Raw genomic sequence first — 26,232 nt, forward strand, 5'->3', positions numbered from 1 at the left:
TTTTCACAAGCTCTTTATATATCTTTATTTTTTAATATCGTCCGAAATATTTTCTTATAAAAATTTGATTAAACTGGCTAAATTATTAGTGATTATAACTTCCTATTTTCACTTATTATTTATTAATATTAAAATGCTAATTGAATTTCTTATAATTTATCCTATAATTTATTCTACATATAAATTCTATAAATTATTATATATTATTATAAATTCTGTAAATTAATTGTATAAATTATAGGTTAAATTCTAAGGAACTCAATTAATATTTTAATATTGAAAAACAAATAAAAAAGAGGAGGAAGAGGAGGATCATGTTTACTCTGTAAATTATAAGAAATGTGGATAACAAATATATCGTAGACGTGGAAATAATATTTTTCATGAAATTGTATATAGCACGAATTATTAGTTTTGCAACTTTATACATAGAAACGAAAGAAGCTCGTAAAATGGCCCGTTAAAACGAAATTTAAGCACAATAATATACCTTCTGATGTTTGAAAATCTATTTTTCCAGGATCGACAGAATACCATACTTTTAAATTGCTTTTCCACCATAAACCGCCATTGTGATTCTTCTTTATTGTGGTTACGTTTTGGAAATCTTCGTCTCTTGAAATTTTCCAAAACAATCGCCTGTTTGTGGCGATTGTATATAAACATGGTTTATGTCTTTCTGGATCGTCGTAGCTGGTAACAACGTTCGGAATTGTTTAGATTTGCCGAGTGCTAGCTGCGTACAAAATGAGTCCGATCTTCGTGACCTGAAGGTGCAAAACAAGACAAAGTTGGGTTTGTCTAGCGAATCGAATTAGTCGCCCTTTGCTCTTCACTCTGCTAACGTTGTTAGTCTGTTCCGTTAAAGTGTCACGTAAAAGACGATGAGAACGAGGCGGGATGAGGTCAATTCGAGCCATTCTGTTATCGAAGTAGAGGCCACGAATTTTGGTGATTCGAGACCATTCACCAAGCAAATCTCTTTGTACCATTCCACGCTCCACTAATCTATTTTACTCGTGAATTTTTCATAAGTGATCAGATGACTGTGGATTTTTATGCATTCGTGCAAAAACGTAATGAATTCATATAATATAAAAAAATATATAAAATATTCAAAGTGTAATACTTGTAACGTTTAGCAATTGGAATACATTATCTTAGATTCTTTAAACTCCATTGTTTTTATCAAATTTATTTCATTTTTCCCGATAAACACGGTCTTCTTCGAAATTTTGATCATCAACATGGTCGATATATTAAAAATCCATTTGCCAGCTCAAAGGAACCGCATTTTTACATCCGGCAGCCAGGTTAACGAATCTCGAAACGTGCGGGGTCCTCTCGCCAAGAGTTTCCACAACTTTCTCATAGCTGAGAACACGGAAATACCGTGTGCACGGCGAAGTGGGTCAAAAACAATTTCTCAGCCCAGCGCCATGCTTATTTTCACTGTGAAAAAAAAAAAAAAAAAGAAAAAGGAAAGAAAAGAGAATAATGAAATTGCATCGGCCCAATTCTCATTGTAGTTCTTTCCATCTCTAAAACCTTTTGACTTAAATTCATAAAAACACACACACACGCGCATACGCATACGCAATCAGACAAAAACTGGAAACCGAAAAATTAAAACGGGCACAATGAAAAGCGTCACGCGCAGCAGCGATGGTATTTTTTTTTCTTTTTTTTTTTTTTTGTTTTGCCTGCAACGAGAAATATTCATTGATTCGGTTTTGCGCAATGTTTTTGCCGATCGAATTTTTCAGATTTAGTTACTTAATGTCGTTCGGTGCATTCTTCAGCTTCTAAAATTTCCACGTCTTTATGGAAAATTGTAATATACAAAGAAATTACAAATCTCCGAAGCTTCTAGGCACAGCAACGTTCAAAGAACGAAACAAACTGTTTAGGCTACGTTTCTTTGATTCAATTCGTAAGGATGTCAGCAGTGTGAATTTTTCATCGATAATATTTTTCGGTAATATTTGACTAACAGAATTCAAAAATCACCAGTTTTAAGTGTACGAAGTCGTAGAATGGAAAATTTTGCATTTGTAAAATGCTATCTTACTCCGGCACCGTATTAGTTTCCTTCACTATCGTTGTAGGTTCAAGTATTGCACTCGTCAATAAGTCAAAAACTGCACTCGCGTTGTTTTCAAATTCGTAGCTTCGATTGTGTAATATTTTTTATTTGCTATTTCCATTAGAAATAAGAATTGCTCAGTGGTTAGAGCGGAGGTACGAATGGAAAACGATTCGAGATCCTACGATGCTTGTCAGCCGGAGAAATGGTTCGATTTTGTCCTTGGTAATTGCGTCCATTCCTGTGGTTCACGAACGGTTAACGAACGCACTGAGCCAGCTACACCCGTTGCAACGAGATTATTTTACGGTCTGGCCATTTCCAGCCGATCCATTTGCACGCTAACGAACGCATTTTGCGTAAGGCTGTTTTACGCTTGTTCGTCGTTTCCTCTGGCCACAAATTTCGCGTCCCTGTTCGGATACTGGGATTCCCCGGGCGCGATATCTCTCCTATCCTACCGGTAATCGATCTCTCGTATTGTTACCAGTTTTGTTACGTGAATGTTAAAATCCACTCGGTGTTTTGCTTGACTCGTGCGATATGTCGTCGACGTAGGATTAGAGAGAATATTATATTCGCGAGAGTAGCTAACGACTTGGATAAAATGTTGAATGACCGAACAACGTTGAAAAAGATATTGGGTAATTTTGGTAATTAGTCGCCATAAAATTGGAAACGAAATCTGTTACCATTTTGAACGGTTGTATTAATATTATTGGAAATTTTTCAAGTTGTCGGGTGTAGAGAAAGACGTTGATTAATTTTGTTACTTTGGCGTGGTAAATTGGAGTGTAGAATTTAGAACTGCCTTGAAATATTGAAAATCCTATTACTGTTGAAATATTAACATAGTAGCAACTTTGATAATCTGTCGTGTTAAATTTTGAAATGAAATTCGTATGTTTATAAATATAATATGTGTACATAATGAATGTAGAGTTGAAGAAACAGTTGAAATTATTATATTCTGTACTATATTTATTTTTAGCATTTTACTGATTGCAACCGTATATTGATCTTTTATGTTAATTTAGAAATAGGGTACTACTATTATGGCGATAAACGAATGAAAAGTCACACAGGAAACTGAAAGCACTGATAACATTCTTATCAGACTCTTTCATCGATAAAAATATTATTTACCACTTGTTAACTAAATTTATGGCTACTGTAGTAACGGTATCTGTGAAATAGCGTTCCCTTATAAGCAGTGAATGCGTGCATTGTTATACACGAGTCACACGACACGTATGGATTGTCTCGTTTTGCAATTTATACGATCACCGTGACATGGCAAGGAGGATGCATGAGCGTTGAAAACGAAGAATGTTCTTCTCTCGTGACTGCGTACGTATCGCACATGTCACGATTGTGTACTTACTACTATTGACATATTTAGGTTTAACATCCGTTGCAACTTGCGAAACTCGGAACTATTCTATATAAGTCAGTTCACGTATGCAACTTTCAACGAAGTAATATGAACGTTTATGCCAGTAACCTAAGTTGCTTGATTTCTTCATTTATATTAATCATATAAATGAAATATAAATAATAAATATAAATAAACTTAGGAAACATACATTATAATTATATGCTAAGTAATATACTGACATCTACATTTTGTACGTTTGAACAGTTGTTACGTTTTACAACGTTTTAGAGTTTCAAAAATTATTTATTTAATTCCTTATTTCATATTTCCATTTAACCAATTACACGATTTCAGTTATTTAAATCAGTCTATAATAATTCCACTGTTAATGAAGAAGTACAACAATGGCGATATTTCAGGATAAAAAGATATTGCTCTTTTGAATTAACAAGGTAGTTTCGACGTGTAATTACCTAGTTGATTCATGGATAATGTGTTGAAATTAAAACGAACAGAAACGCGGTAAAATCAGTAAAACGTATTCCCGTAAAGCAAATGGGGGTAAGCTTCAGAGCAAAGAGCACTTCTTTTTATTTCGACAGACTACATTCGGTTTAATGATTATTTGTTACTACCATTTATAATTTGATGACAGCAGTGTGTTCAATTTATATTATGATAAAGGGAATTAAAGTATCGGATGGAACGTTGTAAAACACAGAGACGTGCAAACTACAATTTATGAAAAGACAGATTATACCAAGTGAAACTTTGTATTAGGTTGTCCGAAAGTTTCTTTCGTTTCATAAGGTAATAATAGATGAACAATAATTTCTGTTTTATATTATTTTATTGAATTAGGTATGATCCATTTTGTTCTATTTCTATCATTATGTTCGTGCATAATTCAATAAACTAATACGAAACAAAAAACATTGTGCGTCTATTATTTCCTTATAAAACGAAAAAAACTTTTCGGACAATCTAATATTATATGGAATGAAATAAAAATGTTCAAATAAACAATTTAATAATAACGTTCTGTTGAAACTTTAATAGTGATATTCTATTACGAACACTGTAGGAATAATTTCCTATTATTTGCCATCTTTGGTTCATCAAAATTGTTTTATACATAAAACAGTCGATGAAAATCAATTATAAAACAGCTTCCATGCGTGTCGTACAGCGTTAGATTTAACGAGTTCACATTTGTTAAGAAACTTCGAATCTCCTAAATCGAGCTAATAAATCGATCACTTATACCGTTTCAGTATATCCAGTTACTCGTAAATCGAACGAGCAGCAGAGAAACAAAATGAAAGAAGGAAAAAAAAGAAAACTGGAGCACGAGATTGAAAGTTTAATCTAAATTCATTCGATCGTTCCTTTCGGAGTCTGAATTTCTTTCGCACAGTTTCTTCTGTCGAACTTCTTTAAAGGGCGCAGTGGGTAAAAAGAAGCAGCAGGGATGCGACGAAATCGCCGATTGTTCCCCCTTTCGACAAAATGGTCGCGTAATCGCGATGCAAGCGCGCTTCGCCGATGACGTGGACCAATTTTATGAACTGATAATTTATAACGCGCCTCGTTGCATCCACCGATAATTTATTAATTTTTATCAGCCATAAAATTGAAACTTCATGCTCGGGTAAAATGTATTGCTCCCTGTGCGCTTTTGCTCGAGATATTGTGTCGCTTGACACAAAAAGGAGGGGAAAAGATAGAAAGAAAGGGAAACTATGTCGGACAACAGAGACATTTCGCTGTCAAACATTTGGCGCAATCAGGTACGTGCAAATAAAGAGACTACGTAAGCACAGCGAAATTTCCCACCAGCAGAGGCAAAATATCGGTTATAAACAACCAACCGATATTTTAACAAAATATCTGACGGAGAAATGTGCCATCGAAAGAGCGCGAAACTGTGAAAATCAGCCGAATCCGATAAATTCGACGAGTACACTGGAACAGATTGGTCAGTGAACATTTATGCATTTATCCTTTTCGTTCGATCTTTTTTATTTCTCGCGTGTTTCGTGTGTGTGTTTATAAATCTAGAACAAAATAAGAGAAGTGTGGCGGATTTGTTATTTCTTTTTAAGACTATTAATAACATTATTCGTTAAATCTCTACGCCGCTACGAAATCGTTTAGGTTCACACGAACTTTTCTTCCACGTCGCTATTTATTCTCGCTCTAGTTAATTCCGTCCCTGTGAATCGCATTCGTTACACTGTGAATTCATATTGCGCTTGTTTAGATTTTTTTGATACTAACACCTCCAGCTTCACAGATTCGGTTCAAAAAATTTTGTCGAGTATGCGAATGCGTTGTATAGATGTGCTTGCGTTCTATGTAATCATCATCGTCATCGTCTGTATTAAAATAAAGATGGTATATATATGAAAGATACATTGAATACCCTCGAAAGTTTGAAGTTAATTTTAACCCTCTGCCGGCAATGTAGGTTGTTAAGGTTCGAAACAAAGGTCCCGCAACTAAAAAGATCTTACATCTACAAGGCTTTGACTACTCAAATGCTGCGTTCAATTCGATTCTCAATATCACAAGAGTAAAATGAGCGCTGTCTCTTCAGCGATCCATATCGCCATCCACGCCAATCTTTTGTTATTTAAGTGAATTTTTATGTACGCATAACTTTTTTATCTTACATACAGTTCCTATATTTCTCATACGTTAATAAGCATGAGATACGCACCTTTCTTTTTCGATGCGCGTCTCATATCATTTTCCAGTAATAAATAATCCGCTTAAAAATCCCGCAGATTGAAATCTCAGAGTGATTATACTTTTCTAACAGTTGGCAAAGTTCTTTATGTTTTCTCGACAAATCATAATCTTATAAGTAAAACCGTACAATAACTTCTCTAATATTTGTCTTTAATACAAAACCTTTAAACAAATTCTCACTTTTTTCATAACTTTCCATCGAATCTTTACTTTTATTGCAAAAAAGTTCCAACATTTGACTAAAGTACCAGTTGTATAGTATATCAGAGACTATAACAGGTATCTCAAATTTGTTCAGCTTTCTTTTTGAAGTCCAAATCAGACCAGGGATCGAAAGATTCATAATGCCGGCTGAGTTAATGAAAAAATCATATTGCCAACGGAGGGTTAAAATTAAGAAAAATTAGGTAAAAAAGTAAAGAATACAAAAGAATATTATATCGCTAATTTTATTAAAAAGTATAGAAACGTTAAATTATGAAATCGTAAATACTAGAAAATAAAGGATGTTCTATGAATTTTGAGCGTACACGTGTATTAGATATAGTCTTCCAAAAACAGAATGATATTACTCCACGAAATAAATTCATAGCAGAATCGACTGAGAACATTCCCTCTTGGGTTTTCAAAATGATAGAGCGAAGGAAGTTTGGAAATTGCACGGGTTTATACGACAGTGGCGCGTTACCGTTTGCGTCAGCAGCATCTCCGTTTCTCGATCAGAGAGAATCGAGAGGTTGATGGACGTTGGCTGCTAGTTTCCAAAGATCCGTATGGCTCGTAACTAACCGATCAGAACAAATGGCGAAGGATAGAACGATGAGGTATTCGTGTGTTCATCGTACGGTAGTCAGGACGCGACGACTCCAGACGGCGAAGAAAGTTGCCGTTCGAGTTTCCTCGTCGAACTATCTCCCGAATTGCCAGTTTAAACAGGGGAAATCGATATCGCGGAATCAATGTAATAGTTTCGAGCAGCTATTGTTTATTCCGGGGAAACATCCTGCCTCTTTTTATCCTCTACTCACGACAGTTTCCTATCGATTTTTCATTCAACGTTATTCCTTTCACGTTTATTCTGTACATTTTCTATGGAAATTTGTGGAATTAGAAGACATTTATTATGTATGAAAATTTGTTGCATGAATCTAGGATCTATAAATTGTAAGAAATTTTTCATTACGAAAGTTCGGCAATTTTATTTTTATATACGATGATATTCAAAATCGTCTATGTAAATATATATTTTTATTTCTCTATTTACCAGCAACGGTTCCGAAATTCGGTTAATCGTGACAGGAAAAATCACCGTCTCTCGTAACTCAATATCGACCAGTCCGAGCATACGCGAAATTTTACTAGATATTTATTTAATAAATCCAACCGCGCTATCGCAAACTCGGACCATATCGCAAATTAACAAACCAAAATTGCCAGAACACGCGCGGACCGTGCGGACGTAAATTCAACGCAAATACGGAATCACGATACCGCTTTAATTCATAGTCAGACGCGTCTTGGAGACAGAAAGAACGAGCTAGCGTTGGGACTGACGCCGCATCGATACCTATCGATGCCAGTGATAAAATTTAATATCGTGTTGTATCGAAGTTCCGATCTTATTTCCGTCGATTCTCAAGGCTGTATTATAATGTGTTGACAATCACTGGATAACTTATACGAAGTGTAGTTTATATACATAGTTTATTTAGCATTTCCTACGTATTTCCCATAAATCCTTAGATATTCAGTTGTTCGAGTATCGTCGATAAACATTTTATAAATATTCATATATTTTTATTAATATTGTTGGAATGTAATATAACGTAGTATGGTAAAGGGATTGCCTGGGAAATATCGGGTGTATGTTGTCAACGTTGTCAAGGAGTGTTGTCAGCGTATCAAAAAGAGAACCATTGTAACGAAAGTAGTTAATGACGAATAGTGACTGCGTAAACATAGATTGACGCAGCATCAAACGATATTGTAACAATCATACCGTTACCAAATCTACTAGCGCTATACCATTTTCCTACAATATTAGAACACCCACTTTGTTTCGAATACGTTCGTTACGTACATTTTTACGCCTTCGAATTTTCTATGAATGCATAAGCATTAGCATTAGGAATTATCAATAATGCGTCAATACTATATCATGTTAATTCCATCGCTACTTAGAGCGACAATTCTATTCAGTATCGGAGCTTATTAAAAGCGAATCCTGTTTCGATAGCGTTTTCGAATCGACACGATGTGCTCGTTCACTTAATTAGGTCGGCGCATTGGAGCGCACGCGTCGCGATCTGCTCGGTTTAAAATTCACGTTATTAACCCCGCAAACAGACATCATTAATGCACGATTACACGGCATAGAGAAGGAGGGGCAGCTATTCATCGCGAAAGTTACACGGATTCCAGCGCTGATGTCGACCCGCGAATGGCTTGTACCTTATTAATCGGTCAGCCTTTTCGATGCGATTTCGAACTATTTGCAACGAACAATGGGCGAGGCTGTGAAAATATCGACGCTATCTCCGGCAAATGGTAGTAGGTTCAGCTTGTTGGATTCGGTAGCTGGTTATGTATGAATATTTTAAGCTAGGCTAATGATATGTTGGTTGGTACAAGGTTGGTAATATAGCGAAAGATTTATTTAGGGAAATTAATTGTAAAGTCTGGTGTAAATTAAGCAGTAATTAGAGACTATGATTTTAAATGTTGAATTGATCCAATTAGCGATATATGAATTTCATTATTCGTAGTAATGAAACAGGCTTTCAAGAAGTTTTGAAATTTCAGTACGTTTCGATAATGAATAACAAATTCGGGGTACAATTCATTAATTATAATCAATATGTATTTACCTGTAATAGGATTTCATTATAAGAACTTTAAAAAATAATATGGATATTTGATCAGAAATTTTGATTAAATTGCAGATCATTTCCATAGTATTTTACACAATGATTATCTTCTTCTTACACGCACATATACGCACACACATAGGAAGAAGAAATGTCATTGGTACAATAGAATTAATTAATTATAATTAATAGACACATTCGTCTCTAATAGAGCTGGAAAATTTGAAAATAATAATAGAAATAATTTATTATTGTTTAAATATTATTTATATTGCATTCAAATTACATAAGAGTTAGATATTTTAAAGGAACACGAAGAGAAGGTAAAAAAATATTGTAGCAGTTTACGATTTTAAATTTTTAATTACTTACCTTGATAATTACTCTTGTGTCCATCTTATCTACGCGGCGTTATTGTTACGTTAATGTTCATTCGATATTTCTGCACTCGTATCGTATGGCAATTAATTTGTCTGCAGTGGTTTTACGTAACCGGCGTTCTATTACGATCGTACGCGATGCAGAAATGTAAATAATTAAATCGGAAGCTGATATAATATCCCGAATGATATAATCGTATCCCTTGAATTCGAATCTGAAAATTAAGTCGCCTCGCTAGATATGCAAATCTATAAAATATCAAACGAAATATGAGGCTTGTTTTTAGCTTCTTTCGCCTCTTTCTACATTCCACATTTGTCGCAATATCCGATTCTCTTATTTTCATTCTCCTCTTTTCTAGTTTTTCTCATTTCATAACTTCACTTCTTCGTGTATTCGATTCTTTTTCTTAATTTCACGATATTAATAATTGCTGTAAAGGCGTATTAATCGATATCTTCTTTATAGCCTTTGGAAAACAGAGTGAAAGTTATGGAAGAGAAAAGTTCTAGAAAATCGTAGTTGAATAAGTAGGAGAGTTTTGTTCATACGCATAAAGAGCAAACAGAACGCAATAATTTTTAAAGCAGAAGAAGCTTTTAACGCAGTCGGAACTCGAAGAAGTTTCAAAGTTTTCAAGTGGATCTCTACATATCCTCGAACCAGAGAAAAACTCTTCGCCGCATATCCCGCCCTTTCGATTATTTCCGGTTCCTCTGGCAATATTTCTGTATTTTCAAAATTCGTATTTTATTCTATTCACAATATTATCTTAAAATATTTAATAATGAAATAGTACAAACTTCGATAATTCGATGAATACGATGATTTAGATAAATATATATTTTTTTTTTATGAAAGACATATATTTATAGCGAAATAGGACATTCTGTGTGAAAATAATAACATTTAATGTACTTTTCTAAAGAAACACGAATGAATTTATTACTCAGCCTAATACTAGATATAAAACTTTCAATCTAAAAGTTTGAACCTTTGGTTCTGGAAAGACTTTGAATACCATGCTCATAGAGAAACGAGAGAAAAGCGCGTTAATTCCAAAATACCGGCAAAACTCACGCCTTTTGCCGGATGAATCTTTTGTATTTGGCTTCCTCCAGTCATCTGCTCGTTCATCCGGTAAAACTATTTTCGCCGAATACCTTTGAAACCAAAGAACTTGGAAACGACTGCAGTCCACCCTGAATTCTTCTAGTTATTTCTCTCGTCCTGAAAACGAGCAGGAGTACTTACATCTTTCCCTTCCTTTTTTTCCTTTTTGACTTTTCGAAACGCAGCACGGAGTAGAATTTCAAATTACGAACTCGCTCCGTTGGGTAAACAAATAGAAGTTATCGTGTTTTAATCGAATTATCCTTTTGTCTTTTTCTTCATTTGGTGAATTTAATGAAACTTAATTTTTTTATTACACGATAAAATTTTATAACGAATATAAAAAGATTTAATATGCAACGCATTAAATATAAACTCTGTCAAAAATTATGGTTTTAGCTTGCCATAAAAGTGTTATTATTTTAATCATTGAAGTTACTGAACTTCGAATTCATGGTACTTCCAAATGCATTTTATGCAGATTATTTATATTTAAACATGTAGATAATTAAAAAATGTTTTATTACACTGTTTTATCAGATTTGAGGAGTCTCGACTAAACTGGAAACAGTTATAGCATGCAAACATAATAAAATATGTATCTATTGAAAATTAGAATGAAAATGAACTCGTGCTATTTTGTAATTTATAGCTCCAAATATAGTTAATAAACGTCATTTACATTTATGTAACAACATTAAAAAAAAAAAACAAAGCACTCGTTTTACCACATTCCGCAAGCTCTAATTTTTCCATCATTCTGAATTTACTATAAAATAATATTCATCAGAGATTCGTGGCACGTTCATCGATTGAGATCGAGTGTCATTAAATTTCAACTGCCATTTACGATCAGACGGAATTCTGCCCAGCGTCGTAATGAAATTTAATGTTTATAATTAATATGTAGAACTCATTGGAGTCGGAAACACGGACGAACGTTACGTTTGATATCAAAGCTTTGAATTTGGTATTGGCGAATCCCGTCGGGGCTGGTGATCTCTGTCAAAATAATTTTCTTCCGTGACACGGCTCTGCAAAAATCGTTTATTATCGATGAAAATGATGAGAAAGAATCGTAGAAATGGAAGGTTCAACGTTATTGCTATCTGTAGATATTCAAATATTTATGTTTCGACATAGTTATAGGTATTTAACTGGCTCAATATATATAGAAACTTCTGTCCACGAATTTTATTTATACAACAGAGATAGATTGGATCGATGGATGGCACGAAAGTATTTGAACGTTGGACAGTAAAGTTATTGACAAATAAACTTGTCCAAAATAGTAATACCGCAAGAAAAAAAAAAAAAGAAATATATATCCCAGTCTTTTACTCTTGTAAAATAGATGTATAACCATAGAACTTCGAACACAAACGGAGATGCGATATCAGACTGCGGCATAAGACTCGGAATAAACATTTTCCAAAAGCCGTATGAACCTTGCTTTCTCATAAATAACGAAGCAACCAGGTCCTGATCATAAATTCACCGTAGTTGAATATCCGTAATTGTAGGTATATGCTCGCTACGGTTGGGTGTCGCTAGCACCCCGAGCTCCGTTTGCGCGAAAGACACAAATACGAATATGGATATAAAAAGCGATATCGCGTGCAATGGCATAGGACATTAGACAGGGAAACTGTCTGGCTTCAAACGGAAGTGTCATAAACCATGCGCATTCTCCGCTTCTTATCTCACCGGTTTCTGCTATTCCCCAGTGCGTACTTCCGATTCGTTAACCTTAATGCACCAAGTCTTTACGTCATCGTTTTTCTTCAACCTTCCCTTTTGCCAGTTTTTTCCACCGGAAGCCCCGTTTTCCAGGCTCCTTGCGGTTCGATTATTTACGAAAAACGCGTGCCCTCGTTTAGGTAGTCGGTCGAACATCTTCTTAGGGGAGGATATCGTTCGTCTTTTAAAGAAAAACTGGGATACTGTGAGCAGATCTTTTATTTAGAAGTTATTTAAAGATTATACGAGAAATACACGACGAGTCTATTTTTGAAATTGTCAGAAATTTGTTACGAGAGATACAAACCTCGCAAAAATGATCGATGTATAATGCATGAAGTATCATACAAAAACAAGGAACGACGCAATTAATGTATTATCTACGTTCTTGAAATGTTGAAGAGGAAAATAAAAATGTAGTTCGAAAACGAAATAGATGTATGGTATGGTGTTGCTAACGTAGGATTAATTACAAGCTTACTGAATTTTCGAACTCAGGTACTTCTTACCGGTGTGTCTCGTTCAAAACTTAACTCAATTATCGTTTATTATTCTTAATGATCCGTTGAGCTTACAATCTGCGCGACTAAATATTCCATTAATGGTTCGACTAATTTAATTCTGCGGTAACATTAACGCAGTGTGTAAATGATTGTGATAAGTAGCACCATTAACCGACCGAGTGTTATCAATTATTTAAACGAGCGAGCCTCGAATAAAGCTCAGTTAAAAGTCATTGTGTAATAGGACAATTGCTTTCATCTATTTGAAATTTAAATTCTTTCCTTAACATAGATAATGAGCTAACTTTTTCGTCCTATATATAGCGCGTTTTACGTGTGAAATTTATAAGTTACTCGCGGAATATCTCGTGGACAATTTTTCACCTGCTTCAGAAACGAACTTTATTTCCACGCTGCAGATACATCTTCCTAGATCAGAGGATATATTCGAGCAGCATCAATTCATTTCGCGACTTAAGAAATCGGACGTCCTTTCGAGGCCGCAATCAGAGAAAACGCGGCAGGCCGATCGTCGAACAGCACAATGTAATTTCCATCGCACGAAACGAAATCCAGTGGAAATCGACGACGGACGTCGTCGAGTCACGAGAGGATCCTGGCTGTCCGTGTCGCGACCCGATTCGAGTTGATTACATTCGACCCTGTCCACGCAATGCACATGCACCATGCTATCTGGCGTGCATCGTGAACGTGTACGTGATCAAAGCGGACCTTTCGTCCGATCGTTTCTGCAAACGAGTTTTTGGACAGATAAATCGGTTCGACAATACGAAGGACAGGCCACCTTGAGATATTAAAAGGGACAAGATGTTACATCGCTGCGGAGCGGGAAAATTCTACGAGTTGAAAATTTTTTATTTGACAAGCGAGATGAAACGTGCGATCGAATGTAAACGTACCTTTCTGTATTTATTTAATTCACTTTGATTAATGTATTTAAGCCTTTGATTATTCACGTTTAATAAATTTTAAGCTAATAATTTAAGAAACTAACGCATCCTTAATTCGTATCTTGTTTTATAGCAACAGAAATTGCACATCTAGAAAATAAAATTGAGAAACTTCGAAAAGCCGAAGTTAATCATCTTGTCTTCTGAAAGTTTCACGTAACCAAATAAAATGTTCTCCTAACGTCTATCAAGATCTACTTAACTCTTTGCTCATCCTGAAAATCCCGTAATGATGGCACGTGGTCGCGTGGGCTTAAAGTGACTCGACCGACTTTCAACCAGTTGCCATATTTACAGAATTCGCCTTACTGAAGTGAAATAAATAAGTGAAGTTAAATAAATTGTATATATCCTAAACGCTAAGTAAAATGTGTAAAAATGCTTTAGAAGATCATTTTTTCCCTACGCAAAATATGAAGTTTTGTTTTTAAAAATAAAGATCGCTAGATCGAAGCGTCAATAGAGCGTCAACGATTTTAGCGACAATAACTCGTCGTTCGTAATACAACGCAACAGAGTAGGTCAGACGATTTGCATCGAGCCCAGTGTATTTGGTGAAAACAATAATTTTCTATTGTTACAAACATTGAACATTTTTCTGATGTAAACATCGGTCGAATAATCGTTCCTGGCAAATATCCGCGGTATTTAATGACATCGAATAAATTGTCATTCGCTGGCCGTTCAGCCAACTATTGGCATTTCCCTCACACGGAAATTTTACGAATTACGATTATTGCGCGTGACAGGCAACCAAAAGCTTCGAATCGACGATTATTCCACGTTACACTGTGCTCCTTAAAAGATACTTTTTACGAAATTCAATTGAACATGAACAGCGAATTGCTTCACAAATTAAAAGAATATTAGTTTTTTTTTTTTTAAGCTAAAACGAAATTTTAAACTGGTATTGTAAGCAGTGAATATTTGTAATATTTGAAAGCAATCTCATATAGTTCTCTATTTGGTCGTGTAATAAATTTGAATCTCTTTGAGAGAACGTCAAGTATCATTAATTTTGTGTAATTTATATTTTTTTAACAGTACATAATCTTTTTTGTCTACCTTTCTTCCTCTGACAGTATATTTTACGTAATTTTTATGTTATTTTCAACGAGTTACTGAAGCTTGCCAGAAAGTTACGAATATACATTGCATGATAACAGCCATAAATAAATATGTGAAACTGTAATTATGCAGATGAACATATTGTTCATTTGCAGCGACAACGACATAACTCAAAATGCGATATGTAATGTATACGTTGTTTCATGAAAAATACCACCAGTTAATCATCAAAATAAATCGTTTAACACTAAACCTACCAGTGCTGGTCAAATTGACCGTTTTCAAACTTCTACATAAATGCAACCATATTTAAACGTTATCATATCGCTTCATAATTTCTGACTTTTACCAAAATATGCATACGATATATTTTTCAGTATTTACTTTTAGTTTGCTTTTTTTCTTCTCTAAGAATTGTATTCTGCCTTGCCTACAGCGGGCGGTCAATTTGACCGGTTCAGTATAAAGAAAATGCTATCTCAAGGTCAGATGACAAACAAAATCAGTAATAGCAAATAATAACTGGTATGTCCGTAACGTTCATAAACCATAATCCTCGATCAAGATAGCCACAGCTGTCAAGACATATCAACTCAGGCCCATAATAATCCTAAGGAACCGCCATAAAATTTGGCATTTTTTACGGTCCATTGTTATAAACATTTTAAAAGTCGAGAAGTTTCTTAGGGTTATTGTTCATTGCGATAAAACACGGGAAAAGCGGGTTTTTCCCAACTCCACCCTCGAGTAACCGTTGGTGAAGAAGGGCCAATACTCAGCAATATTTTCGTATAAATATCGCCGTCACAGATGGTATTCTTACTTGCTATCGTCCTTTCGACCAGAATACATCTCATTTTGTTAGTCAATAAGTCGACATCTAAACTTGTTATCTCTAAAACTCAGACAGGAAGCATCTCAGAGGGTTTTGTGTAAAGTTGTTATAAAAGAAAAAGTGAAGCATATCAAATTTGACAATAATTTTTTATTCCGTACATAATGTTATTCTGTGATAAATATTTAGCCTAAAAATGTCACGACTCCGAAAAACAATTATTCAAAAAATTAACGGACATAGAAGAAGACTGTTCAGAGTGCGATGAACAAGAAACTTCAGGAACTGAAAACAGCATGGAAACGTATGAAAACCTATTTATAACCGAATCAGAGTTAGATAGCTATAGTGAAGAGGAGAATATTATAAATTAGCGTTCACGTCCAGGGTAAAAAAGAAAGAGATTATCAGCAGACAGTGAGTTTGATATAGAGATCCAACTATCGAAATTGGGGCCGATGGAACAGTTTGGAAAGAAATAGATGGAAGTCCTAAACCTGCCAGGACATCAGTTCAGAATATTTTTAGGAATATGTCAAGTCCGACAGCATATGCTAAACGGTATATAATGAAAGATCAAGTAAAGACGGCATTTCATCTTATCATTCATCACCCTATAAGGGATCATATAATAAAATGTACGAAAGAAGAAGCATTTAGAGTATTGGGAACTATACTTGGATACAACAATACTAAATGCATTTATTGTTATATGCCCGCGGTGCATATCAAGCAAAGAATTTAAATATTTCATATTTGCGGAATAAAATTTGGGGAATTTTTTTCAAGAACAATGACTTTGCTGAAATTATGAGGTGTATACGCTTTGATAAGAAGAGCGAAAAAAAGCCAACGTTCACGAACCAATAAATTTGCAATGGTATCTACAGTAAGGGACCGATTTATAGAGAATTCACAAAATTGTTATAAACCTGGTGCAAACATTACTATTGGTGAGCAGTTGTTTTCGTCGAAGACTAGGCGTAGATTTACCCAGTATATGCCGAACAAACAAGATAAATTGGGCATAAAATTCTGGTTGGCGTGTGACGTCAATAGTAAGTACATAATAAATGGATTTCCCTATTTGGGAAAGGATGAGAGAAGAGAAAATTCAATTCCACTTGGAGAATTCGTTGTTCTGAAGCTCATGGAACCATTCACAGAATGTGGAAGGAACGTAACAACAGATAATTTTCTTACGAGTGTATCACTGGCCACAAAGCTAGTTGCAAAAACAATTATAATTGTTGGAACAATCCGTGAAAATAAACGGGAATTGTCAAAGATAGCAAAAAATCGAAAAAGACAAAATGACTCTGTTTTCAAGCAAACTTTATATTTCAAATCAAATTTCCTTTACAGCATACAAATGCAAACCAACAAAAAATGTGTTTGTGCTAAGTTCCACGCATAAAGCGATAGAAATTGAAACAAGCGACAAACGTATACCGGAAACGATTAGGTTTTATAATGATACAAAATTTGGTATAGACATAGCGGACCAAATGTCAGGGAAATACAGCGTGAAATCAAAATTTCGTAGTTGGCCCTTCCAGGTATTCTTCAACATTTTGGACCTAGCTGGAATAAATGCCTGGGTTTTGTATAAAGAAACGGCAGATGAAAATATTTCAAGACAGGAATTTTTATTCCAATTAGCTACAGAGCTCGCCGTTGAGTATAAAGAATTGCGGGGGAAAAACCATGCAACGAAACCTAATTGAATGAAACCCAATGAACCTATCGAGTTCAGATTCATTACCATGAAAAACTTGTCAAGTTGAATATTGTAAAGGTTACAAAACTACAAAAATCTGTTCAAGATGCGAGAAAGAATATATTTGATGATAAAATAATTTGTAAAAAGTGCAGCGAATATGAATAAGATATATCTCTATATAAATAAACGTGTAACTTTATTTAAGTCTATAATTGAAACTAAACAGAAGTAAATTTGGACGAAATTTCCTGAAAATTCATGATTTTACATACATTCATTTATAAATTGACCATTATCTACGTTAAATCATTAAAACTATTACTCTTTTAATCACCGGTCATTTTGACCGGACATGGTAGGTATAGATACAGATTAATCCTCGTGAAATTGCGCACCAATCATGTATATTCTAATATTAAGATTAAACAGTTTTCAGAAAATAGAAATTCATTCATACTGTATAGATTTAAATAATTCTTCACATAGAATTAAAAGAAGTACAAACTGTATAAACACAGTTAAAATAAATGTTGTGTTACGTCATTGTTACAGCAAATGAATCATAGATCTGGTTTTCTCTGCGTTCTGGGTAGGATTCGATATCGTGCAACACGTATCTCGCGGTTCTTTCCTGTTAACTCAAAAGAGTCATGCATAATAATCGTTTGACGTTGAATGCAAATGGAGAAACAGTAATTCCTCGAACTTGTTATGAATTACAAACACACACAGAGACTCGGCTCTATGCCCAGATGGCTGCAGTATCGAAATTATCAGCGAGAGATAGCGTGTCTGGGATCAATAGGTACCTCTAATTTCAAAACTCCCTCGTGCATAAAGTACCTGTGTATTACCTGTGTGGCTCTGCCTCTTTATTAATTCCGTCTGTGTGAGATCTTTACGTGATTGATTAAATACATGCTGATAGATGAGAAACGATGCGCTTTTGAAGGGGATCGAGGCTATGGTGATTACGGAGAATGGGAAATTACGTAAGATACGGTAAATCTACTAAGAGTGGCATACAGGTAGTTGTCACTTGACGAATACTTAGAATTAGAAATACTCATCGCAAATTTTCGTTTAACATTTTCGACTATATCGTGAATTTTGGTCTTTTGGACGAGGTATAAAAATTGTAAGGTGATTTGCGAGCCCTAGGAATGGAATTTTATTGAACAGAATTTTCCAAATAATTTCTTTTCTATTATATTAACTTACTATGAAACGTAGGTAAATGTAGAATATTGTATCAAAAAATATTAAAATCGTCTTTCATTCCAAGGCATTATTATTTCTCTACAAAGTCTACTTTAAAGCATTTTATAATCGAAAGTAATTAACTAAAGTAACATTCTTTGCAAACACAATGATCCATTAAAATTTTTGACGTACTTCTATCGGACATTGTTTTCTATTTTATTTTCCTTCGCCGGAGCAAATTTTGCTTTTTGAAATTTATTAACCTGAATTTATTAATCTGATTTATATTATTCAATAAATGATATTCAATAATTAAATGTTTTGAAGAAATTTCTAATAAAAAAGCTTTTAATATTCCATTCTAATATTACCCTAACGCCTAACAAGTATTTAATTAGGTAAAATCGTAATTGGTGTGATTTGCCATCTTCGTCGTAACTTTTTGATCGTTTATTCTCATTAGCTGTCGGCATAAAACAATTATCAACAACTTCGTACGTGAAATCCGTTGGAACGAACTTTTTAACAAAATACTCTTTTATTTTCCGCATTTTCTGCTTCCTCGTTCTATTATGCTTGATTCAGGTGACGTTCAATTCCAAAATTAATATCAGTTTTACTTTATTTCTCTTCTCGTGTCGTTCGCGGTTAAATTAATTCATGTTCAGTTGTTTCTCACCTACCGCGAATCACCTATTTTGTTTATAAACTGGTAATTACTTTCTATTAATAGTATTGCATGTACGAAATATAATTATGTGAATTTTAAGGGGTGAATAGAGGCAGTGATTTTTAAGGTTAAATTAAATGACACGTATCCTTCCTTTTAATAGCTATTTTCACGAAACGAAAAAGTAAACATTTTTTTAATTAACTTGAATCTTTTACTTTAATATGAAGTCTGGGAGCTGCTAATTGCTGTAAAACAGTCATTATGTTTTCATAGGAGACCCGACCAAAAGGGAGATCTGTAATTACTTTAAAAGTTCTCCAATTTTCTCGCGTCAATGCAGCCATCAGTTATCGTTTTCTGGTTAGTGCATAAACAAAATACGATCGCGATACGCATGGTTTTCTTAGATTTTGATACGGTTTCCGTGTTTCTGGTGCTGTGATACAACTTTCAAAGAATTATGAAGTTTATTATTATTGATATTGTTTAGATAAATATGAATTTTTGATATGAATTATTCTATTTGTCACGCATTAAGGTATGAATATGTAAATGGGTTCTTTTCAAATTCGCCATGGTAGGATCAAGTAATCTATAATATTTATAAAATTGCATATTGGGGAAAAACTTGACGGGATAAAATCGGACAATCGATTTTTTTAAATAATAGTAACGAAAATATTTGTATTTATTATCGAAAATCGTATGATGCATCCAGATTAAATGAAAGATTGGTTCCAGTGTATAGCTTGTTTTGGATGTGTCCTTGATGTTTGTACTGATTGGGAATTTTAAAAATTGAATGAATTCCAATGTTAGAGATATTAAGAACAATATTGTGTAATCTATATATAAAACTATTTTCTGGATTTTCTTTCTTTTTTGTAAAAATTTAATGTAGGTCTCATCGTTTTAATAAAAATATTGCTTTAATAAACTACACTTGCAAATTTTTGTTTAAGTAATATTAATTTCACAGTTATGTCATTTTATTCTTAGGATCCCGGTTTTACCTCACTTTCCCCTACTGTTACGATAATAAAATATTAAAGTATAGTAACAAACACCAATCAGATCCGCAGTTCTCTACTTAGCCATCTTCTCATTTCCGTAATTATAGACTTACAGACACTATCTACAGGCAGCTGTCTGCGTGGAAGATTTCTGGCAGACAATCTGTGGCCAGTTGTTCAAGTTCTGCAACATATGGATACGCAACATATATGCAGACAGATTGCATAGTGACAGTATCTATGAATATTATATGCAAACTATACATATAGCATGATATGCTGTCTGTCCGTACATACGTTACAGGACTTGATCAACTGATCTGAGTCAATAATGAGTATAGAAGATCCTATCATATCGAATAATTGTGAACTACAAATACGGAAATGTGTACCCTGAACGAGTGATTTATAACATTGAATTATACACACACACACACACATATCGTATAAAGTTTTATTATTAAATGGTATCTGAGATTATGGTCAGTGATCAAACGATTAATAACAAATTAACCAGCTCATTGATTTTTTCGGATACAGAGCTCGTTACATTATCCTGTTCAAGAATCGTGGAAATATCAGTGGGTATTAAAATTCGATAACACGTTCCTCGTTAATGCTTCGCACGGCACTAATCCGACCGTTCAATTTTAATGCTAAATTATTTGCATGGTCCGGCGTAAAACGACGAAGAACGAAGGTTAAATCGTGGGCCTCTTGATGGATTAATATTTGATCGCGGCTACGATAGATCTGCGCTGCTCTCTAATTGATAGCGAATAATTTGGTAATCTGACGATAACAACCAAACCGACCTCGTATCTGTGCGCCAGACTGCATAATTAATTCCGGCGTTATCTTTCTGTTTCAGGTGAGTCTAAACCATGGAGGAAGCGAACGTGCGCTGCCTTTAACTCTGAACACGAATGTATTATTCGTACAACCGGCGGAAAGTTTCCGATCAAACTTAGTAACAATAAGTGAAAAATCGTGATTTTAGGGAATACGATTTTGGATATCTGAAATCGTTATAATCTTTGAAGAACATTACATTAGGATGTCAAATTGGTACAATAATTTATTCTTTTTTTCTTTTTTTTTTTTTTTTTTTTTTGAGGATAGCAACCTCGAGGCGATAGGGTAAAAAATTACTTAATCCATTTGCAAACGACAAATGGATAAAGCAACGTGCTCTATCGTTTTCTAAATTGGTCTTTTATAGAAACGATAATTGTTCATACTTTGTGAAAGAAACGCAAACCAATTTGTTATAATACATAACTTGAGATACAATATATTCAATAGCATAAAAGTACTTAATTATCATCGACAGCGTTACACACAAAAACTTCAGAATAATTTCATTTCAGTTGCTTTTTATATTTTGAATTAAAAGCGAGTCGGAACAATTGGCGAACGTTGAAAGATGAAATGTGTTTAAAATGGTGAGATACGCGATCGAGATAATCGGATTGTCGGCTTGGAAATTAAGCGTGCATTCGCGCACATTAAAATAGCGCAGCAATTATGTTTTATTCATGCGCTCTTTCAGAATGCACTTTTCCACGGCGGTAAAGATACTCAGTGAAAATTGATGAAATCGATCATTTACGCTTTGTGTCGTGAATTGTAAATGGCAAATGTTCGTCCCGGGAGAGACATCGGCGGCATAATGAGCGAACAATCCAATGAAACTTATGTCATTTGGTGAAATTTAATGCGGTGGTATGACTTTGCGTCTAATTAACTTCGATCATGTTGCCATTTCTATCTCCTATTATCATAAACGTTTTTACCAATTCCAACTTCGATAATTGAATTTGTACTTAAAACAGGCTGACGAAGATACTACAACGCTTGTAGAAATATTTTATTTATTTTCAATCAAAATTACGGCCACGCTTGTGTATAAATTCGTCACGAAACGAGAAACAATAAGTCGATATCCAATTAGCATACTACCAAAAATGATCAGCGGTTGATTTGTCGAGGAATAATGGTGACCCGAGCCGAACTCGCGGATTTATTATACGCCTCTAATTGCCTGAGCTGGCGGAACGTAGAATCGATCCTGCTGAGCACGTGTCGCGACTCTGCCCGGAAATTTTATCGCGAATTCACGTCAATTACGCGGAAACGAAAGATGACAACTCATTATTCGACCATCACGAACAACACTCATAGCCATTCATAGATACAGAACGAAGAAATCGATCGATCATAGTAAAAAAGAAGGGACGGAAGTACAAAAACGAGATGGCGAATTAGAGAAACAAGAAGAAGAGCAGAAGATAAAAAGGAGAGAGAGTTTTAATTAAAGCAATGGTAATTCAGCGAATTCCATTGACAACGAACGTCGGAAAAATTGGAAACGTACGGACAATTTATCAGCGAGGATTCGGTGGACGAAGAGACTGTAAATTTCGTTTTCGATCAGCGAACAATCTGGACACTGTACATTGTTAAGTAACTTAAGTTCGGATTTCGACATTTTTGTAACCTAATTAGCGTATAAATCTTATATGTTTGAACTTTCGATTTATTATAACGAGACACGATTATTATGATTATATTGGTCAATTTTGAAAGAAAATGGATATAAAAGTATTTTAGCAATCAATTAAAAGGCTATGGATCTAAAATTCTTATATTTATGCGAGCAGGGCTGTAATCAAATAAAATAATTCGTAAGAAAAACATGACTATACTTCAAATAACGGAACATATGGTATACACGTACAATATCTTCGAGCAACTGATCCAGATGCAACTTGGAGTCGCTCGTTTTAAAACTCTTACGAACGCTTTCGTTGGTTGGTTCGATCCTCTCGAACGTGGCACGAGAACCGACATAACAAGGAAGAAGCTTCTTCCTGGTTCGAGAATCGCGTGGATCCTGGCCAGAATCGGTCCATCGTGCCCCGCGAACGAGCTACTCTAAGGTCCAATGGTCCAACAGGCTTTGCCAAAACGCAAGTTCGGAGAGCCGCTGTTCCGGTGCAAGCTTCCACGGAAGGAAGAAGAAAGAAAGTTTGCCATTGTAATCCGGATTATTCGACGAAGGAACGCGCCAGCCAAACCGTAGGCATAAGAGCCTCGCTAGATAGAAATCACAGTTACCCTCGGTTCTCGTCGACTTAACTTCGTTATCTGGAGGATAGTAAAAAATACGGAAGAAAATTTTTTCTTCCCTCTTTTTTCTTCTTCCTTCCTTTTTCTTCTCTCTCTTCTTTTTTTTTTTTTTTTTTTTTGAAACTATTCCGTACGAATAGTTTGAAATTAATTGTAATATTTTGAATAAAGTTTGAATCACATGGTTATAAATCGGTAGGTACATTTCTAGTAGAAATATATTGTTTCCGAACACTCTTGGAGGAACACATAATTTTAACTTGTAATTATAAAATATATAGTTGTAGCTTTCTTTACGTAGAACATTATACCTTTAGCTGCAATAATCGATGCGATATTGCTTTTAACCAGTGAGTTATAAATTACCTCAAATCAATACGAACCTGTTATTTTATTTGGCACAAAACGTCTTTTCAATTTTCAGATAAAGTTGAAGTTCTTTCAACTATTTCTTAACTTGAAAGGAATAATAGTCACTATATAGATAATGTAACATATATTACTTATAGTTTCTTGTTTGTTGTATTGGTTTCTCAAACTCTTTTTTTTTCTTTTTTGTTATTAGGTATTCGATCGAAGTTAATTTACTTGAACCTAAACAATTTCAGTCCATGCAGTTTTACATGAAGACGATTATTAAATTATTTGAACTGAATTAGAGGTACGAGATTTATATAAATAATACGAATAATATCATAAATGTAGATATTTGCTGTATTGCATCGAATGCAATGACCAATAAAATAAACAAACAAATAACATTATAACATTAAATAATAAATAAACGAATTTTACCATAAACAAATATAATTAAATATGATAACATCGCAATTAATTATTATGGTTATAAATAATATAATAAATATGTTACAGTAAACGCATTAAGCAAATAATTGTTTCAGTTGACGCGCCAAGATATGCATTTTATATTTTTAAACAATCAAAGCTGAAACGCAAAGTACTTAGCTATATGTAAATTTTCCATTGAAATTTCGAGTGTTACACTTTATAATGAATTAAAAATTGCTATATACGATATAAATAAATGAAGTACTTTCGAACAAAACGTTCCACGAAACTTTGTACACCTTTTATATGCTACATTGTACAGTTACTGCTATTGGAATAATCGAATTACTGAAACAGAAATTAGAGAGTAGTATTCGCTGAAGAAGTTAAACCATTGTTCATATCTTTTAACAGCGTATGAAATATTCGAATTTCTCGAATTAATGCAATTAATAAGTGCATTCTTCGTCTGCGAAATCTACTTACATAGAAATGCGATCGTTGTCAATAATATCTGCTTCTAGAATGCTTTACACAACGCATACAGTATGGACATAAAAGTTTTCTATGATCGATTTTTAACAGGTAGTCGTTTAAAACGTGCACCCAGGTAGGTGAAATACTATCACCTGGGGTAAATCGAGCAATTTTATTAATTAGATACAAGGTTAATTAGATGGGCAGGCGTGAAATCGAGAAAGACTGCTGCTAGTAGATAAAAACCGGCTTCGAAAGATATCGACTGCAGTTGACGAGACTGAGAAACAAGAAAAGGGAAAATGCGAAGAGGAAAGTGGTACGACGTGTAGTTCGTGTTATTGGTTCTACTTGATCTCGTTTACGAGAGCGAAAGTAATGAGATAATTAGCTTACGAGCATAAACAAAAGGGGTGCGATGTGTGTATGTGTATTTTGAAGAGAGTTACGAAGAAATAAGGTTAGTATTTTAATACACGAATTATTATAATTTGGAAAATAAGTCTTGATCGAGGTTTTTGTATATACATTTTTTTAGAATCGACGCTATAGATATCTTCTATAGATATGTTTCGGAACATTCTGCCTTATGCATAAATGATTAATTAAAATGATATAGTGGAGATAAATATGTGTGTATAATTATGCGTGTATCTGAATAAAGATCAACGTTCATCTACATTAATTTGTACGTTGTATATTTTGTATATCGAAGGTATGTTTATAATAATTATTGCAAAATACTGTAGAAAAGCGAAAACAATTGCAAATTCCTTAAATATTTCAATTTTGTGTGGCAACAAATATTTTGAGAACAAGAATTTTTTATGATTGTTTTAGTTTTTATTATATCATTATATATATCTTATACTTTATATATAATTATATTATTACTATTGTATTAATTATTAAAATATTGTGGTAATAGTTTTCTTCTCCTATAAAAAACTCGAATAGTGATTACGTACATGAATATTGTCGTGTTTCAATGTGTCTAAAAGGGATAGCTAAGCCGCAATCGGCAGAAATCCAAAGGATTATGGTTGGTCACATCGATAGAGATTTCTCCTTGATTCAAGGTTGCAAAGTTATTGCACGTTGGTGATATATGTCTCTGATGGATTTATACCGGCACGAATCCATTGATGGATTCGAACTACTGCTAAAACATTTGTAGGCAACTAACGTTCAGTTTTCATCGACGAATACTGAAAGGTCGTAAGGACCGAAAAAACTAAAAAGGATAAAAAATTGGGAATAATCTTTTTGCAACTTCTAGCAACGAGTTGTTACATCCATTATACTGTCTACAAGTGGTCATATGCATACTATACGTCACTTCTCTCATATATCGCTATCAGCAGATCGTTGACTTCCGAGCGGAAGAACGTTATTAATCCAAAAAACGGAAACTGGCTTGCTTCGCCATATATCGAAAGTTAATGGAGTTCCCGATGTTCTCTTCCTGCTCTTTTAACCACTACTTTCCTTTCGGCGTTAAATCATATTCGAAAATCACATTTATC

General features: G+C 34.2%; 1 protein-coding gene and 1 long non-coding RNA gene across 3 annotated transcripts in view; both read left to right on the forward strand.

Annotated features, from left to right (window-relative positions):
* Positions 1-21,290, forward strand: part of LOC139996305 (uncharacterized) — an 85,548-nt gene extending 64,258 nt beyond the window's left edge. The window contains exon 3 of the long non-coding RNA XR_011802190.1: positions 21,180-21,290. This is a non-coding gene — a long non-coding RNA (uncharacterized lncRNA). The remainder of the gene's footprint in view (positions 1-21,179) is intronic.
* Fur2 (furin-like protease 2) overlaps positions 1-26,232 on the forward strand; it is a 416,618-nt gene that overhangs the window by 152,038 nt on the left and 238,348 nt on the right. The window lies entirely within an intron of this gene.

This window comes from Bombus fervidus, chromosome 17, assembly GCF_041682495.2.
Source record: "Bombus fervidus isolate BK054 chromosome 17, iyBomFerv1, whole genome shotgun sequence".
Taxonomy (NCBI): domain Eukaryota; kingdom Metazoa; phylum Arthropoda; class Insecta; order Hymenoptera; family Apidae; genus Bombus; species Bombus fervidus.